We start from the raw sequence: 6,840 nt of genomic DNA, 5'->3' as shown, positions 1-6,840 counted from the left end.
CTCTCTGCTGGCTGGCATTGCTGCCGTAGCTGGCCGAGCGGTAATACGTCAATAACCGTTTAGCGTACAAATTGAAATTTTTATTAGTTACGGACGCCCGGGCAACGGCAACAGCAACAGCGGCAACAGCAGCAGCAACAACAGCAACAACAGCAACATTGAGTAAAAAGCAAACCAAAGCATTGGCCCGCCGGCGCTTCAAAAGGCAGGCAGCGGCTGCAGCGACTGCAGCTACTTAGACAGTTGCTGAGGGGGAACAGGCTGCAGTTGAAGCTGGTGTTGCTGCTGCTGTTGTTGGAGGAGCAGGCCAAGGAAGCCACACGAATGCCGCTGCTCGCTGAGATATCGCTGGAGATTATGTTTTGTGGCGGTAGCAGCTGCCACCATTGTTTTTGATTTTGTTTTTTGTTTTTTGTGTTGTTGTCGCTGGCCTTTGGCTTGTATCGCGGCACTGGCATCTGTGCGATGTGCAACACTTGCAGACAACTTGGCGCTCGTTTTTTGCCTAACTGTACATCAAAGTTCGGTCGGGTTGGCTGCTGAGGTAGGCAGGCGCTATGAAATTTGTTTATAGAAATTAGCCAGGCAGTCGCCTTGTCTGGCCACGCCCAGCCAGCTCTGTCGTATGCCTATCCGTTTATCAGCCCGCAGGTGATTAAGCCGTCGCCCATTTGCATGTGCATGTGTGTGTGTGTGTGTTGCCGCTTGTGTTTCCTGTGTGGCAGCAAAAACAACAGCTGACGGCTGACGCTCGTGCTGCATCCTGCTGTCATTTGGCTACTGCACTTGGGCCACCCCGCACCTAGTTGGCCAGGTGATAATGTCTTTGATATGCTTGTTGACTTGTGAATAATTCAGCCAGCATTCAATATTTGTATTGCGTGGCAGCAATTGTTTGCTTGGTTTCCTTCTTTTTTCCCGCGCCCAAAATGTCAGCAATTCAAATTTATGCACTTGACAGTCATTTTGATGTCGGCTAGGCCCGAACAGGGACTTCTAATTATGGAGGCTGCTAAGCCAAAAACTAGCCCACAGCTGGCTGCTTGTCTAATCGCCAGATCTGCAAGAACAGCGCTGCAATCAATAGCAGAGCTGCACGCAATGTTGCCGATCTGCGGCAGCAACTGTTGCTGGCAACAAACTGGGTTAAGTGCGGCTCTGCTCTCGACTTGCAATTTATGCATTTCGTGTTTACAGTTTTATGATTTTGTTGTGCCTAACAAACACTTTTGGCAAATAAACAAAACAATCAGCAGAACAAACGTTGCAACATTTTCGCCTCGCAACGCTTCGTCGCATGCGATCAAGGCCGCAGCAGCTCAGCGCAGCTGAGCGGAGCAGCTTTTAGCTTAAGTACTATAAATTGCAAATTTTTTTTGCAAACGGAAACGTTCATATGCAAAGCACAGCCCACTTGTTGTTGGCGTTGTAGTTGCTGCTGCTGCTGCTGTTGCTGCTGGCTTTGCGTAGTGAGCCGTGCCCAAAAATCTAAGCTTTGGTCGAGCCGGGCCTTTCACGTCGTCAAGGTGTCTAGAAGAAATCTAATTAAATATTATCGCGCTAATAATCAACAAATTTACAAACTTTCTAAATCCACCTTTTTCTAGCTCTGTGCGCTATAAGAAATCGCTCAGCTTGGCTAATTATGAGCGCCTAATTACAAAGACGGATGCCACAAGAGTAACCACTGTGCCAGCGTCATTTCTGCAAAAAAAGCACAAGCTCAAGACAAAGCCAACTGACATCCAGTCCGAGCAAACTGGTTGGCTCTTTTGGCAGGGAACTTGAAAATGCCGCAGCTGATGGCACAGAATTATGATTTCATGAAAGCAGAGTCAGAGTCGCCGCGCGTGGCAAGCGGCAACTGTGCCCGCCTGACTGACTTTTCCGCCCGGCTTTGATTTATGTGGCAACTGTGACACGGCGGCATCGAGCGTTCTCTATAATTATCGTTATATAGTCAGTCAGTCGAGCGGGGCAGCGGGGCTTAGCTCGGCTGGGTTAGACGTTGTGGCGACTAAAATTGTATTTCATATGCCTCGCCTTAATCTATGTCTATTCAGATAGCTATTATAGCCCGTGCGTGTGTGTGGTGCTGTGCTGTGGTTAAAATCATTTTAGTAAACCACATTTAGAACCGCAAATCAATTTGTTGCCTTGCAAAACATTTAAAAATCTATTATAGAAAATCTGCGATTATAGCATGGCCGTCAATCATGTATAGAGCTTCAAGATGAGATTCTAATGCCGCTTAGACTTCATTAAAAATAATGTTAGGGGGACCGAGATGAGCTACTGATTGAGTTGAGCTTTGGCTGCTGAACATGGACTTTCACATCAATGAAAGTGCTTCTCGTATCATTATAAAATATAATATATATACCTTTTCCTATTGAGCAGGTCAGCATCAGCTGGAAATGTTACTAGCGAAATGCAAATTCTGTTAGCTTTGTAGATGAAGCGCACATTGATTAACATAGAGAATGATTTGTGATATAAAATTATTTATATTTGGGTTTTGTTGGCCTTAGGGTATATGAGTTGCCCTAGTTCAAAAGGCAATAATATATAATATATTTTTATTATTATTATTATTATTATTATTATTAATATGATATGGAATTAGTTTGGTAATTCGAGTTTGCTTCGATGCGCACAGTGTCGTATCTATTGCCGCTGTCAACAGTTCGCATATAGAATTGACTTCACGCACAATTGCTTGCCAGCGCTGGCTGTCAGCGGATGTGCTGCGTGGTGGTGCGGTGGTGTTGGGCTTAATGTTGTCAGCGGCACATTTTCAACAGCTCATAGGCTGCACATTTCATGGCGGCTCTGAACTTAGCAGCCCCGGCAGATTCGCACTCTGTAAGATTTCTAGAAATATGAGCTTCCTGGAATGCGGCTGTCTGTGCTGCGCTGGGCTCTGGTGTTGATAGGAGTTGGCGTCAAAATGCAGCACCAACTAACAAGCCATAAATAAAAATTAAATGCAAAACAAAGCAACGTCCCTTGTTATTGTTGCTGCTGCTGCTGCGGGCTGTGCACTGCTGAAATGAATAAACCAAAAAAATAAAACAAAAAAAAAACCGACTGGAACTTTCAATGCACCTCGATAAATGGGCTCGCATTGCTCGGGCGGGCGTAACAAGTACATAAAGGCAGGGCCGAAGCCAATGGGCCGCCACCAAAACCGAAAACTGACCCATTTATGCAGATTTCGTTGGCGAAACAATGGCCTGTACAACAACAACAACGACAACATAAACAACAACCACGGGAGCCGTGTACAGCAGCAAGTACAGCACGCTGTGCACACCCTGTGCTCAAGTGCAGTTGCTATGGGCTATCTCAGGCTATGGAAATGTTTATGGCCTCCAATGCCTACATAAAAGATCTATAAAACCCAAGCGAACTAATGGTTCTATATACGAAATGCAGGCCTTACCCAGCAATGAGTGAATCTACTTTTTAATTTATACGTTTTTTATAAGCAGCTTTATATTCATTGAGAAGCTAAAACGTATCGTTATCTTATTCTAGTATGGGAGCTCGGCTTTTGGGCGATTTTCATTAATCGTTCGTTCTTTCTGCATATTTTTCCGGTTACTTTCTTCACTTTTACATCGTGTTCGCCTTAGTCACACTGTCTCTTATTCTTACAATTTCTTCTGAAATCTCTCACATTCTATCTCCAACTCAATTCGATTTGATTTTCTCCTTTTCTGCTCACAACTTTTCTTTTTCTCTATATATTTATACATATCTCTCTCTCTACCTCTCTCTCTCTCTCTCTCTGTTCATTTCTCTCTCTCTCTCTATTTATCTCCGTTTACTATATATCTCCATATCCATGTTTAGTATTCTCTTTATCTTTTTCCATTGTCCATGTCTCTTGCTCTTTCTATCTCGGTGTTTGTCTCTATTTTCATATGCTTTCTCTCTTTGACTCTCACACTAACATGCTTAGCTTAACGTTAAAGATTTCTGCTCATATTGTAAAATTGTGTTTGTCTCAATGGCTTATTGGGCATAATTTAAAGTCTTATTTCGACCTGTTTAATTGCGTGGTATGTGACAGTCGAGTCAACGTCTGCTGTCTCATTGATACTCGTGCTTTCCTGTGATGTTGTCGGCACACAGAATATTTAGTCATTTGTCATGTTGATTTATGCCCGTATTTACTCATTGGCGTTTAATGTCGTACAAGATTTTCACACGACTGGCGGTCAGTACGCAGCTCCAGCCCGCAGATCGTTTGACCCAATGCTGGCAGTTGGCAACCTTGAGACCCGAGAGCCCAGGGGCTTGCATAAGTTGCTGCCGACTCAGCAGCCTCGACAGCCTCGACCGTTGGCCCTAACGGCAGCTCGTTGTCTCGCTGCTTTGTAGTGCCACGATGTTTGCTCGCTAGCTCTGCGCGTGTTTAATTTACACATAGCACAGTTTTCAGCATGATCTGTAATATATATAATTTTATATATATACCTATTGACTTTAGCCTGACTGTTTGCGGAGCTATGTGTCTTCCTGGTCGTAAGTCAGTCTGCGGAAGGTGTCATTTTGTGTGCTGCCTTGTTTGCTGTCTGGCATTAAGAATTGAAGGATCTTCCTATATTTATGGCTTATCTGTTAGTCAAACAGCACTTAAAATTGGTCGTGTTTGCCTGTGAAAGTAACAAGTGGCTCGCAAGCGGAAGTGCACACACACACACAGGGAAAGGATCTCAAGCAAGCAGTCAGTGCTCCGTTGTCTGCCTGTCTACCTGCCTGCTATAAGTGTATAGAAATATACATTTTGGATTGTCATAGAACGTGGCAGTAGCTATGCATTCACCAGTGATCGCATACATTAATCACGAAATTGTTGCTGCTGCTGCTACCAGAGCGCAGGTCCGGCAAGTAACTGCATCCCATCAATAAAGCTCGCAAGGCAATAGAAATGCATTTGGCAATCCTTTGGAGCATGCGTGGGGTGGCGCTTGGATTAATGAGTGCGCCACGATTAGAATCAATTTGAATTAATGAACATTTGCGACGACTTTGATTTTGTTTAGCCACAAACACACACAGCAGGCAGTCGGCAAAAAAAGAAGCAAAACTGCTGAACAAGAAAAGACAAAACAAAACAAAAGACTTAGGCAACGAACTTGACTTAGAGGTTTCGCTGCCTTGACTGCTGTCTGGCTGGCCTGGCATATTAATTTCACATGCCCCGGCTATAATGAAAAGCGATTTTATATTACCCGGCCGCCTGCGGTCGTTTATAAGCAAGTTAAATGCGCGCGCGGCCATAAAAACTTGACTTATCAACCAACGCCGCCAAACGGCGCAAATGCGTTTTGGTATCGAGCAGCAGCAGCAACAGGACTATGGAGGATTGCACTATCGAGAGGGAGATAGCGGGAGAGTGTGAGAGGGAGATGGTGTGACCATTAACAGAACGATGTCGCCATCATTGAGTGAGTGCGCGAGCATTGCCTTTTTTTATAGCAATTTTCACTTGGTCGTCAGAGCTTTGGCTTGGCCGGGGAAAACCCAGGCCAAACGATCGTACGACTTTATTGGTCAGCTACCCGCTGTGCGCTAATATATAACTATCGCTTATCGCTTTTTATTTGCATTATTTATGCAAAAGAGAAAGATATGTGCGTTTACACACACACACATGCACATTTAAAAATTGAAAACTAAATAAAATTCAAATTCATAGAGAGCACAATTCGACTTACCCAAGAAATGTTTAAGTTCAAACTTTACTTATTTTAAATTTTTTAAGATAAAAAGTCAATAGTTACTTATGCGATTTAAACAAAGTTAAGATTATGTAAGATATGACCTTGAATCTGTTTTATATTCAAATATTTGGCTTTGACTATTACAACTTGGGCATAAGCTCATCTGAGCTCAGCTGTGGCATTGATGCCTCGTTTCAAATGTCTATTATAAATGAATATGATATGTATTTAAGCATTAATTATTTAATTATTATATAGTATTAGCTATTAATACTATAATAAGTTAAATATAATAAGATCGAAACTTCTTAAGGAACTGCTGATGTCTTAGCTGGGTAGAAAGGCAAAGAATTGGTTAAGTGAACTCTTGGCATCAAAATGGATTAGGCTGATCACAATATTCAAATGTTAGCAGCCTTCAAAATGTTGATGTTTGTGTAGCTATTGCCTACAGTATATATACGTTCCGTATATACTTATGTCCGATATGCAATCGGCTAAATGATCGACAACTAGCGCAGCTATTAGCAGTTTGGAGCCTGATTTGTTTAGGAAAGAGATTTTATTCTTAAGTGTTCTCTACGTAGTTGCTTAATTATAATGCTTTAGCAATTTTATATCATAGTTACTTGTAGATAAAAACGTTTGGGTTGGAATGCTGTACATTCGATAAGCATCCTGAGCAGAAGTCTCATTTCAAGGCATGTGCTGGAGACTCTGAACCTATTATTATTTTGTTGTTTCGAAATGAAGTTGCGAGTTCAGTTCTTGATAGTCGATATAGCTAGATCTATATTTAATAAATATGACACGTTGTAAGTTATATATTATATCGATAGTTATTCCACACACAAGCTGCTTATATTATTTATTTAGATTTATTTTTGAAATGTTTTGTAAATGCATTCTCTACTCTTACAATTAAAAAACAAGATTAAAGATCTTGCATATTTTTGTATGGCACTTGGAGCCAATGAGCACTGCTGTCATTGGCATTGAAAACTATTCAAAATATGCTCGAAAATATATCAGCGTAGCATCTTTTTGTTTTGTCTTGCTTTCTCGTGCTGGCTCTGCTTTTCATTGGAAATAAAAGGGAAAAAAC

This window comes from Drosophila hydei, unplaced genomic scaffold (assembly GCF_003285905.1).
Source record: "Drosophila hydei strain 15085-1641.00,03,60 unplaced genomic scaffold, DhydRS2 tig00000063-arrow-pilon, whole genome shotgun sequence".
Taxonomy (NCBI): Eukaryota; Metazoa; Arthropoda; class Insecta; order Diptera; family Drosophilidae; genus Drosophila; species Drosophila hydei.
The sequence above is the reverse complement of the archived record's forward strand: the minus strand, read 5'-3'. Positions refer to the sequence as shown.